The sequence below is a fragment of the Ovis aries genome, chromosome 23 (assembly GCF_016772045.2).
Source record: "Ovis aries strain OAR_USU_Benz2616 breed Rambouillet chromosome 23, ARS-UI_Ramb_v3.0, whole genome shotgun sequence".
NCBI classification, from domain to species: domain Eukaryota; kingdom Metazoa; phylum Chordata; class Mammalia; order Artiodactyla; family Bovidae; genus Ovis; species Ovis aries.
The window spans coordinates 26,934,043-26,948,262 of NC_056076.1; positions in this window are offsets into that span (position 1 = coordinate 26,934,043).

Below are 14,220 nucleotides of genomic sequence, written 5' to 3' on the forward strand. Positions count from 1 at the left end.
ACTTTATTCCTTATTATTTGTAAATTTTTTCCTATAAAACCATATTATTTTAAGTTTTCTAAAAGGTGTCTATACTCTGAAAATGAAATAATTACTTTGTAATATTTATAAAGATATTAGTTTTTCATACTTATCAAATATAAAATATCCAGATGCAAAAATAAATGGCACATTTCATATTGTTGAGGAAGAAATTTTCCTCTACTCTTCTGGGTTCTTCTGCCTGTTCCCAGAATTAAATGGACATGGGATAGATTAACAGGAGAAAATCAAACAAAATTTTGATAGCATGTACACTTTCACTCAGAAAAACTGAGTAACTCACCAAAAATGCTGAAGTTCTCACCTTATCTATCATCTTCCCCTAAAGACCAAAGAGGATGTTGGAGGCAGTGGCTTGGGATTTTGAAGGGGAGAAACGCACTGAGATGGAGATGGAGAGCAGATGTTTGGCAAACAAATGTTTACTGGGTCATGAAGAGAAACCTGGACAGAATGAGGAATTTTAACAGACTTTGCTTTGCTCCCTGGGTTGGGGAGATCCCCTGAAGGAGGAAATGGCAACGCACTCCGGTATTCTTGCCTGGGAAATTCAATGGATGGAGAAGCCTGGTGGGTTATAGTCCATGCGTTTGCAGAGAGTTGGACACGACTAAAGCGACTAACACACACACTTGCTTTGTTCCTCCCTGTCATTCTTACCTAGTTGATACTATAATTTTCTGTGGTGATAGTGCCCTTCCTGGACTAGGTCCTCTGCATAGACACTTTAAGCAGTTAGGGGGTAGGTTAAAGTTTCTATCTGAGACTTTGGGGCCTTGACTGTTTTTGGTTCAAAATAATTCACATGCTAAACAGCCATTTAGTGGCAAATTTTCCTCTCCTACAATATACATGATGATTTTTTATCATTGTATGTTTTATATGTTATTTTTGAGGCTGGCCATCCAAGACGTGTTAGGCATAAAATTGTTTACTCCAGAGACAAGGTTTTTGGTGTGCATATACAACTTCTATCCTGAAATTAGCTTTTATACTTTATACGTTTATGAAAAATATGCAATCAACCTTTATAAAATTTAATATTTAAAACCCTTCCTAAAGCTAATGATTAAAATCACATTGAAAAAATTACATGAAGAGGTAGTTTTTTTCTCTTCACATATTATAGGAGTCGTCTGTGAGATATTGTTTGCCCAAATCATCAGTTGGGTTTACATTTATCATTCTCTGTATGTTAAACACTAATTAACACTATTTTTATTAACTGGGAATATTATATTAAAATTGCAGATCCTGCTCCATTCTGAATAGTTTGTGAAACTGTCAGGAATTATTTAGTGAACTAATGAAAGCCCATTTCCAGGGATACCTCTAAGTTATGATGTCTCAACACATTGTAGGAAAAACTGACTCCAAAGATTTCATGAAATATTTATAAATTTTTGTTTTAACTTCTATATGATGGATAATGAAAAAGTAACTTACTTGTAACCCTCAAATCTTTTCATTTTTTTAAACCTCTTCATTCTCTTTTCTTATCTCCTCAAATTTTTATTCTAATGCAAGATAAATAGGAATCAAAGGCAAAAATACGAATCATAGACAAAAACTTTTGTCTATGAATTTCATAAGTTTCCTGGTGAGAAAATAGTTCTTAAAACTTTTAAATGAAATCCAGTTAAAATGCAAAAGCTGACATGGAAATTAACATTGCAAATGTAAGTTCTTCTTCGATTTCACTAAATATCTTTCACTAATCTTTAGAACGGTGACTTTAAAAAACTAGTTACATATTTTGATTTTTACTTTCAAGGGCTACTAGCCCATCATTTTACATTTTCTAAGTTGAATCTCATTTTGTGGCTGCCCTTTAATCACCGAAGATTCTGTTTTTATCATTTCTGCACTAATTGGTGTTAAAACATGACAATTTATTGTGACTTAAGATTCATTCGCTTGTATTTCTTTCCCCACTAGATGATTAACAAAGATGTTAAATAAGATTACAACCTAATAAAAATGCCCTCTCTACCCTGACTGCATCTCACCTCAACTAGATAATATGTTTTCTTGATGGTTTCAGTATGTGTCCTGTGAAGAGTTAGGCTGCTTATCTTAGATAATTTGAAGATTTGTAATCTCCCTTCAGGCTATGATATGTGTAATTTCAGGGTAAAATTGTCACTTATTTAATTGATATAAATTTATATTAGCATTTATAGAAAATCAAATACTAGTTAAGTTTCATAATTATTCAGCTTTTAATATACGAACCTTATTTCCAAAAAAAAAAAAGATTTTCATATGCACACATACACACACACACTCCTTAAGACACAGACATTTTAAAAACTATTTTATAATTTAAATTTACATTTTTCAATTTCTTGAAGATATCTTAACGTGGATTTACTCTAAAAGGTGGACTTCAATTAACCTCATCTCAGGCTGACAATTCTTGCACCATTTCAAAACACAGCTTAATTGAGATGAGATTCATTTATCATGAAATTCACCCTGTGAATTTTAAAAAATTCATTCTAATGTACAGCTCAGACTTTTTTTCCATATACTCACTGTTGTTTAACAATCACTCATATTTTTAGCTGTATACTATAAATTTTCATATGTACTGTTGCAACATTTTTAATATTACTTGATTATACTATTGATTATAACAACTCATTGCTTCATACTCATATACTGTCCTTTGACCTCGATAGGTGCAGCCTTCATCTAAGGTGGTATTTCTCAGAAACTGCACTTACTTAAATAGAATCTCCATCAAATTCAGGTCTAACTGGAACTTCAAAATGTGATCTTATTTGTAAATAGGGTATTTGCTGATATTATCAAGTTGAGATGAGATCATAATGGATTAATGTGTGTCCCCTAAATGTAATATAACTTGTATCCTTATGTTAAAAAAAAAAATTGGACACAGAGACAGAAGCATGAATGCCACTTAAAGACAGAGGTGGAGACTAATGTGATGCACCTATGAGCTAAGTTCCATCAAAGATTGCCAGCAATTATCCTAAGCTAGAAGAGTCAAGGATTCTACTCCAAAGCCTTCAGAGGGAGTATGGCTTTGTGGAAACATTGATTTCAGGCTTTTAGCTTGTAGGACTGCAAAAAAATTTTTTTTTATTGTTTTAAGTTATCGAATCTGTTATTGTGGTCCTTTTATGCGACCCCTTGGACAGTAGCCCACCAGGCTCCTCTGTCCATGGGATTTCCTAGACAAGAATATTGGAGTTGGTTGTCATTTCCTTCTCCAGGGGATCTTCTCAACCCAGGGATTGAACCCGCATCTCCTGCATTGGCAGGTGGATTCTCTACCACTGAGTCACCAGGGAAGCCCACCTAATCTGTGGCACTTTGTTATAGCAGATTGAGAAAACTGATCCAGGGACTCAACACTTTGGAATGCCTTCCTTAAAGTGTTCTAAGTTCCTCCCTGGTATTCAGGTGCAGTATATATGGGGAACAGGATGGATGGCATAGCATCTTAGATAATGATAAAAACCAGATTAAATACATAATATTGGGGAACTTTAGAGGCAAGAAAATCTATATTGTTTTGATATGAACAGTTTACAAAGAGCCAGAGTACTCTGGGAAACAATTATGTTGCTACTTTTCTCTTTAGGGGGAAAATAGAAAAGTAACTATGAATGGTGGGTTTAACAATAATGAACATGAAAAGATGATGCCTGGACTTGAGATGAGAAGGAAAATGTGGTACTGAATAGTACATTTAGTATTTAGGTGCCCTGACTGGAAAATTAAGAAAAAATTTGTTGTTTTTTTTTCCTGATTATTCTAAATGTTCTTTGATAAATCATTATATATCTCAAGGACCCATGAATTTTATAACATGAAAAAGTGAAAGTATTAGTCGCTCAGTCATGCCCAACTCTTTGCAGTCTTATAGACTATAGCTTGCCACGCTCCTCTGTACATGGGATTCTCCAGGAAAGAATACTGGAGTGGGTAGCCATTCCTTTCTCCAGGGATCTTCCCAACCCAGAGATCAAACCCAGGTCTCCTGCACTGCAGGCAGAATATGTTTATAATCAAGTGGTTTCATAGACAGAATCCTCTCAAAAACTATTGACTCAGGGGCCCACACAAGTTAAATGGCCCATCCATACCCATGTGAAATATCAGATATTAAAGGGGAGATAATTTGTAAAGATAGATGTTTGAAAAGATATGTCCTCTACAACTCACCCATCCAAACTTTCAACAAAAAATAAGATCATTTTCTCCTCTTCAAGATAAGATGTTAGATTTCCACAAGGTAAGAGGTTCATACATATCTTCTGGCTTTTGGAGGGACATACTTGTGTCTGATATGTGGCTGAGGAGTCTGAAAGCAACAGGCTGTTTGCATTGGCTTGGGTCAAGAAGGGAAGAGATGATACAGATAGAGATGATAGAAACAGGGATGGGGAGATAAGAGAGAGAAATAGAGACTGAGAGAGAAACAAGACTTTATTGAGAAATAACCAAACTGCCAATGTAGAATAAAGGTTAATTTAGAGTTTTCTGTGGCCCTAAGACAACATACAGGCCTCCCTGGTGGTTCAGATGATAAAGAATCTGCCTGCAGTGGAGGAGACCTGGGTTCAATCCTTGGAAATGGCTATCCACTCCTCTATTCTTGCCTGGAGAATTCCATGGACAGAGGAGCCTAGTGGGCTACAGTTCACAGGATGGCAAAAAGTCAGACACGACTGAGCAACTAATACACACACACCACACAAGGCAACCTGCAGGAGAAGAGGAAAGAGCAGCATGGATATCATTTGGTATTTCTTGTCTTAACAGAGGAGAAAGAAGCTAGCAGTTGACTACTGATCATCCTGTAGGCAATCACAAAAAAGTAAACACCAAAGAACCATATTCATTCCATTTAAGGGAAATAATAATGACAGACTCATAGTAATATTAACTTCTCTGAAGACCATAGTGTAATAAATGCACCGTAGGAGAGTATGAGATTTACAATTGGATCAGGCCCAAAGATCACAAATAAAATTTGAAAATATCAGTCAATAAAGAACTTTCTGCTACCCTTACCACGGCTCCCTCCCCTTGATTTTTGTTTTCCTAGGAAGGTGAAAATGGCCTCTAGTAGTAAAGGTGGAAATAGGCTTGAAAAAAGAAAATTGACAATCTCTTCATATAGACCAAGACACAACTTGGTGATTAAAAAAAAAGTCATCTTCATAGTGTTAATTATTTGCTGAATTGAGTCTGTTCTTAACTTTAAATGAAAATTACAAAATCGTTGTTTTTTTTTTTAACTGAGAGTGATCAGCAGTGTTGAGGGGCTGCCCGAGTGTCATCTGTGATGAAAGACAGACTACCCTTTATTATGAGATTTAAAGAGTATATGGAGGAAAATTTCCTTTTGGTTACATTCCATGAGTTTTGTTAATTAGGGATGCCAATCAAAATATGTCTTAATTTGGCAGAGGTTGTGCTTTGCTAGCACACAGCATGATACAGGACTAGTTGGTGGCGGTTGTTTAGTTGCTAAGTTGTGTCTGACTCTTGCAATGCCATGGACTGTAGCCCACCAGTCTCCTCTGCCCATAGGATTTCCCAGGCAAAAATACTGGAGTGTGTTGACAATTCCTTTTCCAGGGGATCTTCCCAGGACTCGAACCCAGGTCTCCTGCCTTGCAGGCAGATTCTGCACCAAATGAGCCACCAGGGAATCTCACAGGCCATGGCATATAGTATTAAATGGAAGAAGGGAATTAAAACTTTCTTCAACATTTTTACAATACATTTTCTTTCTTTCTAGCTTAAATTCTGCAGCCCAATACTTCAAGGCCTCCTTCAAGAATTTCTAAACAAACTTGACCTGGTGTTTTTCATCCCACCTGCCTTGCAAGTGTCTAGCGGTGGGTACACAGAATCTTTGTCTGTACACAGACTTCTGAGGCTGCTGCAGAAAATCACATACCTGAGCCAACTGGTGACATTCCACATTTATGGTCACCTGTTTAATCAGTGTCTAACAGGGATTTCAATTGAATTATATTTTACTAGGCAATGTCCCTTTCTCCTGTAATATAAGAGATCTTTTATCTTCTACACGTGTCTCTTTATCTTCCAAAACCCCTTTTTCAAAAATGATGTAGTCCCTCATTTCACAAAGGAAATAGAGTACACTGAGAAGTCCAGTTCTGGCTTCTAAAAAACTAGCATTCCTATCTGCACCAGAACACACATGTTCCTTTCATTAAAGTGGAAGTACCCTCAACAGTGTCAGGCCCATATTTGCTCCCCTATGAATGAGTGGTGTACTGTCCTGACTCTTTAGGATATAACATTATCTATTAATGTTATTAAATATTATTTAATTATTTATTAATAACATTATTAATTAACCCATATACATTTAGAATATCAAATGGTCCCTTTTATCCAGGAAACATTTATATCTTCATATGGATTTGCTCAAATTCCCAAAGCAATAGCAAATAGAAAAAAAGGAAAAGGCAAGCTCTTTCAAGTTAAAGAAATAAAGCAATGCCAACACACACAAACTTCAGAAAAAGAGTACAGAAATAAATAAAAACAGAAACAGACACTCATATATTGCTGGTGGGAGTATGAATTATTCAGCTTCCATTGGGAGACACTTTTGACAATACCTGTCAAATTTACAAAAGCATATATCCTTTTTCCTATAACCCTAAATCTAGGAATGATCATACCATATTTGTAGATACAAAAATGGAATATGTACAAGTTATTTATTGCAATGCTGTCAGTGATAAAAAAAAAAGTAAGTGAAATCAACCTGCTGCTTAAATCATGCAATGGTTCTGGCATTTCACTCAAAGAATTATTCCAGTATTGCCAGTGGCTGCTCTTTGTTTCTTTCTTCATTGTCTACCATTCTTTCGCCTACCATGTTCCAGGCACAGTCATTTTCTTGCTCTTCTTCCAAAATACCATGCATGTGTTGGAATAAGGTCCTTCTCTTTGATTGGAACACTGTTACCATACTACTTGTCTCTTACATCTAGAATAGAAATTCCATGAAGTTTTAATCTTTATCTGGTTTGTTCATAGATAAAGTTTTGAAATAATCCTGAAACTTAGTAGGCGCTTAATAAATGGTTGTTTTATTAATGAATAACCCCAGATAATCTATTAAAGCTGAGTGTTTAGTAAAATATAATAACTCTCTAAAACATAATACGGCACAGTACAAAAAGTCAAACAATGACTCTACTTTTTATGCTCTGTGGAATAGCAATAAGACAGGTTAAATGAATAAAAGGATACAGAAATGGATATTACAATTGTGGAAAAAGAATATATTGGTTTATAGTTGTCCTCATTTTCATTTAAAATCCCTAGAAATACATTAAGAGGTTAAAAATTTTAATAATTTGTCTCATAACCATTGTTTTGAATTTGGTTACATGGTCATGCCTAACTATCAGGGGATTTGAAAAATGTTGACTAGCTGGACAGCCTTGAATCCAGCTCTTCACTGAGATGGAAAATGAGGAGAATGAGGTTTTATGGACAGTTGGAAGTCTCTCTATGGCCTTTGCTGTCATTCAGCCGCTCAGTCCTGTCCAACTCTTTGCAACCCCGTGAACTGCAGCATACCAGCTGTCGCTGTCCTCACCATCTCCCAGAGTATGCTCAAACTCATGTCCACTGAGTCAGTGATGCCATCCAACCATCTCATCCTCTGTTGTCCCCTTCTCCTCCTTAAAAGTACCATGAACCTACATAGGCCACAGACTATAAATATCCTGATTTCTCCCAGAATTTCTAAAACTCAGATTTTTTTGTTTTTGTTTTTCAGTCTTATGCTGGAATGGCAACTGCTCCTTAAACCTTTAAATAATGCCAAGTGCTAAAAGCTCCCCTTTGTCTTGTGTCTTCCTTTAAATTATTCATAGAAATCTACGATGGTGCTTCTGTTAATATCTCCAAAAACCTTTCTGCAGCTTTGAATTTCACAGGCTTTGAATAACTTGGCCTACTTCAATAGCAGAACAATGTTTCTTCTTGCTACTTCTTTGGCTGAATCCTAGGAAACTTGCATATAATCTAGAGTATATGTTTCCTCTGTCTCATCTTCTTCTATTGTTTTTCTAGTCACTTCAAGCTCTAATTTTAATCTGACTACTTCTGAAACTTACTTGCTTGCATTCCTCTCAAGTAACGCAGGGTCAAGAAATGAAAAATGATCTCCTTGCTCCCCATTGTCACTTTCAAGTCATTTCTCCTCACTTCTTACTCCAAAAAACTTAGATCCTTTGCCATCTGACAAACCATGTCAACAACCCATATCCTGGTCCCACAACTTTATTCACTGAAAACCTTAGCTTCTATCCCACGGTTTTCTCTGTGACTCTGCCCCATATGCAGATATTCCTTTTGACATCTTGGCATTTCACTGTTTTGATAGGTCTATCAGTTGGAGTCTCTACAGGAAACATTATCACCCCTTATGGTTTTTTAAGAAGAGATTTTAATGAAAGGACAACTTATGTAAGGGAAGATAGTTTTAGGAGAAAGAGTGAAATAACCTGCAAAATGTCAAAAAAAAAAAAAAGAAAAAGAAAAAAGCAAACAAGCAAGCAAGAATACAATAATTAAGAAAGAAAGCATGCAGGAGGAAAGAAATAATAGATTATGTAGACAAAGATTCAGATCTCAGGTCTGCCATTAATCAGCTATGAGGGAGTGCTCACTTGCTCAGCTGTGTCCCGCTCTTTGTGGTCCCATTTACTGTAGTACAGGAGGATCCTCTGTCCATGGGATCTTCCCAGCCAGAACCCATTCCCAACCCTAATGGGTTGCCATTTCCTCTTCCAGAGGATCTTCCTAACTCAGGGATCATACCCACATCTCTTGCATCTCCTACCTTGCAGGCTGATTCTTTACTGCTGAGTAACCGGGGAAAACCTTATCAGCTATAGATTGTGATTATATCATGAGCAAGGCTCAATAGTTACAATTCTTGTCCTAGGTTGACCAATCCAGCTCTTCCTTCCTTCTGAACATGAAACCTCCTAAATTTTCCCAGTAAGTTTGTAGTTTATAGAGCTGAGTCAAAGACAGGACCTTTTTAGGAAAATTGCTGCACATCTCTCAGTACTGTGCTGACAATGCATTCACCCAAACACTCTGTAAAAACCATGTGTCACAGATCTCACTAATCTGTGACTAGAAAGTAAGGTTGATCCACATTTAATCACGAAGCTATTCAGTACAGTTCAGTTCAGTTCAGTCGCTCAGTCGTGTCTGACTCTTTGCGACCCCATGAACCGCAGCACACCAGGACTCCCTGCCCATCAGGGAGTCCCGGAGTACACCCAAACCCATGTTCATTGTGTTGGTGATGCCATCCAACAATCTCACCCTTCTCCTCCTGCCCTCAATCTTTCCCAGAATCAAGGTCTTTTCCAATGAGTCAGCTCTTTGCATCAGGTGGCCAAAGTATTGGAGTTTCAGCTTCAATATCAGTCCCTCCAATGAATACCCAGGACTGATCTCATTTACGTTGGACTGGTTAGATCTCCTTGCAGTCCAAGCTATTACTGATCAAGAATTTTTAATCAATAGAAAAAGTTCTAGAACTTAAAAGAAATTTAAGAAATTTCTTTGCTAAAAATTACTTCTGAAAGAGCACTAAAAAAAGATGACTAATTGATCTTCCAACCACAGTTGATCCTGTTTTTGACCTCCTTGTCTAGCTCCCACTTACCCACTTCAGCTACCTTATTCTCTTTGCACTTGCTCATCCTACTTTCTGAACTTTTTTTCACTAAGGAATTTTGAGTCAGTGAACTTTTTCATTTTTTGGCTTACAGCTCAGATACTATCTTCTCAGAGAAAACTCACTACCTGCTCTATTCAAAGTAGGCCCTCTCTAACCTGTCATGCTGAGGAAGTCTTTCTTATCTCTCCTTGCTATTCTTTGGAACTCTGCATTCAGATGCTTATATCTTTCCTTTTCTCCTTTGCTTTTTGCTTCTCTTCTTTTCACAGCTATTTGTAAGGCCTCTTCAAACAGCTATTTTGCTTTTTTTTGCATTTCTTTTCCATGGGGATGGCCTTGATCCCTATCTCCTGTACAATGCCATGAACCTCCGTCCATAGTTCATCAGGCACTCTATCTATCAGACCTAGTCCATTAAATCTATTTCTCACTTCCACTGTATAATCATAAGGGATTTAATTTAGGTCATACCTGAATGGTCTAGTGGTTTTCCCTACTTTCTTCAGTGCAAAGAAATAGAGGAAAACAACAGAAGGGACACACTAGAGATCTCTTCAAGAATATTAGAGATGCCAAGGGAACATTTCATGCAAAGATGGGCTCAATAAAGGACAGAAATGGTATGGACATAACAGAAGCAGAAGATATTAGGAAGAGGTGGCAAGAATACACAGAAGAACTGTACAAAAAGATCTTCATGACCCAGATAATCATGATGGTGTGATCATTCACCTAGAGTTGGACATTCTGGAATGTGAAGCCAAGTGGGCCTTAGAAAGCATCACTACGAACAAAGCTAGTGGAGGTGATAGCATTCCAGTTGAGCTATTTCAAATCCTGAAAGATGATGCTGTGAAAGTGCTGCACTCAACATGCCAGCAAATGTGGAAAACTCAGCAGTGGCAACAGGACTGGAAAAGGTCAGTTTTCATTCCAATCCCAAAGAAAGGCAATGCCAAAGAATGCTCAAACTACTACACAATTGCACTCATCTCACATGCTAATGAAGTAATGCTCAAAATTCTCCAAGCCAGGCTTCAGCAATACGTGAACCGTGAACTTCCGCATGTTCAAGCTGGTTTTAGAAAAGGCAGAGGAACCAGAGATCAAATTGCCAACATCCGCTGGATCATGGAAAAAGCAAGAGAGTTCCAGAAAAACATCTATTTCTGCTTTATTGACTATGCCAAAGCCTTTGACTGTGTGGATCACAAGAAACTGTGGAAAATTCTTCAAGAGATGGGAATACCAGACCACCTGACCTGCCTCTTGAGAAACCTGTATGCAGGTCAGGAAGCAACAGTTAGAACTGGATGTGGAACAACAGACTGGTTCCAAATGGGAAAAGGAGTACGTCAAGGCTGTATATTGTCACCCTGCTTATTTAACGTATATGCAGAGTACATCATGAGAAACACTGGGCTGGAAGAAGCACAAGCTGGAATCAAGATTGCCGGGAGAAATATCAATAACCTCAGGTATGCAGATGACACCACCTTTATGGCAGAAAGTGAAGAGGAGCTAAAAGCCTCTTGATGAAACTGAAAGAAGAGAGTGAAAAGGTTGGCTTAAAGCTCAACATTCAGAAAACTAAGATCATGGCATCTGGTCCCATCACTTCATGGGAAGTAGATGGGGAAACAGTGGAAGCCGTGTCAGACTTTATTTTTTTTTTGGCTCCAAAATCACTGCAGATGGTGATTGCAGCCATGAAATAAAAGACGCTTACTCCTTGGAAGGAAAGTTATGACCAACCTAGATAATATTAAAAAGCAGAGACATTACTTTGCCAACAAAGGTCTATCTAGTCAAGGCTACGGTTTTTCCACTGGTAGTGTATGGATGTGAGAGTTGGACTGTGAAGAAAGCTGAGCGCCAAAGAATTGATGCTTTTGAACTGTGGTGTTGGAGAAGACTCTTGAGAGTCCCTTGGACTGCAAGGAGATCCAACCAGTTCATTTTAAAGGAGATCAGTCCTGTGTGTTCATTGGAAGGACAGATGCTGTAGCTGAACTCCAATACTTCGGCTACTTCATGTGAAGCATTGACCCATTGGAAAAGACCCTGATGCTGGGAGGGATTGAGGGCAGGAGGAGAAGGGGACGACAGAGGATGAGATGGCTGTATGGCGTCATTGACTCAATGGACATGAGTTTGAGTAAATTCTGGGTGTTGGTAATGGACAGGGAGTCCTGGTGTGCTGTGATTCTTGGGGTCGCAAAGAGTCGAACACGACTGAGCGACTGAACTGAACTGAACTGAACCTGTTATACTAGATATAAGAGTCTCATTTTTATAGACTTTATTTGAATCTTAAATAGTTAAATTTATGTTTACCTATTTAAAATTTTAAATATTTAAAGTTTTAGTTAAAGTTTTTCTCCCCTTACTAAGTTATAAATTTCTCGTGGAGAAGACTGTCTTGCTTACTGCTGAATTCCCATAGTCTAGCATTATGTGTTCCTTTAAACATCATGTATAGTCTGTTTCTGTCATAAATATACCAGAGAAAAATTGTAAAATTCAGCAATAGCCTATACTCATTATATCTATCATACAATACACCTATACATATCATATGATATATAGGTATATAGAGAGTGATTTTAAAAAGTATTGATTGCATCCATTCTCCCTCAAACTCCCTTCTTCTTATGATGGCCAAGTCCCTTCACTGTTTATTTGAAACTATCACTATGCTCTTAATTGGCTCTACCCCAATACAAAATTAAAAAAAAAAAGCAACTTTTAAAAAATGTATTGATTGAACATTCCTTTCCTTTCCAAGTAGGAAAAGACTATATTTTGAGAAAGCACAAACAAGAGGGTTACATGCTCTTCATGGGGCTTCCCAGGTGACTCAATAGCAAAGAATTCTCCTGCCAATGCAGGAGATGCAGTTTTGATCCCTGGGTTAGGAGATTTTGGGAGAAGAAAATGGCAACCCACTCCAGTATGCTTGCTTGGGAGATCCCAAGGATAGATGAGCCTGGTGGGCTACAGTCCATGGGATCACAAAAAGAGTTGGAAACAACCTAGAAACTCTTCATGTGAAAATGCTCTTCATATGAAAAAATATATATTTTAGAATAGCCTTTTAAAAATAAATATTTCCTTGTCTTTAGATTACATAATACAGAAGCATCAGGTGTATTTCCGATTTTTACCTCTTGAGTTATTATTACCAGAGTTTGAGCTCTCATATAAAACATCATTGCATCAGACAAAGAATAAAGAAATCTCATGTTTTTACCCTCAAGGCTTGAAGAGTAAAAATTTAGTCACTGAAATACATGATTCTTATTAGCTTAGGGAGAAACGAGTTCTATGTGTTTTCTAATAAAACATATTCTTTAAATAGAGAAACCACAATCACCTAACAGTACAATGGAAATTAATGCCTACTATCTGCCATCTAACATATCTGCATTTTGTATTCAACTTTTAAAGTTTTGTGTAATGATATGGAACAATACTACATCTTTTTCTGGGGGGGGTGCGGCTAAGCACTTCAGGTTGTTGCTGATAAAATATAATATCCTCAGTTGCTGTAATGAAGTCCACTCATAACTCTTTCTCTGAAGAATTGGCCCGTAATACTCCATGATCCATGAAGGACTCCAGTATAGCATTATGGATCTCTTAGGTTCGGAATGCCAATAAAATCTGAAAAAGGGAATGTATGTTTGCTTTATGTCTCAGATTTCTGATATATCCCATCAAATCTTTTTCTTGTTCTCCCTTCATGGTACTATATAACATTTTACCTTCAGAGCGGCTTGCAATTTTCATGCCAAACTTCTCTTCAAAGTTTTACTAACCTAGAGATTTAAGAAGGGAAATAAAATGGACTAGTAAAGATTGGCCTCGTGGTCAGTGTTCTTCTTTTAGTGATATGATTTAGACAAGGGAATTTCTATGATGTCAGGATCAAGCAGAAACTGTCAACTACTTAAAAAGAAAATACAAACAACTATAAGTAGATAATAAATCTCTATATGCCAACTTTATTAAATGAGCCCTTACAGCATAATTGTAAATGCCTATTTATGTTTAATATCTTGTAAGTTTTTCTGACACCTATCTCAAAAGTTATGTAGAAATGAGGTGTCAATATTCTTGCTGGGCTATAGTTAACTTTCTAAAATCTGCCACACAGATTTCCTATATTAGGAGTTGATGCTGCTCTTGAGGGAGGAGTTTAATTGTGACTTTGCTGAAACTTGAATTGGTGAAAAGGATATAAGCAACTTCTTTTCAAGAGAGTTAAGGCAGTAACACAGTCAGTGAAGCAATTTAATTCTGGTCTTAAGTTGGTGGTTTGAAATAGACCAAGTTTCCTGCCAGCTCTGACAGTGGATGGATTGGCCCATAATACTGCACATAATCCATGGCATTTTATGAAAGACACTAATAACAGAGGGCAAAGCTAGTCATCT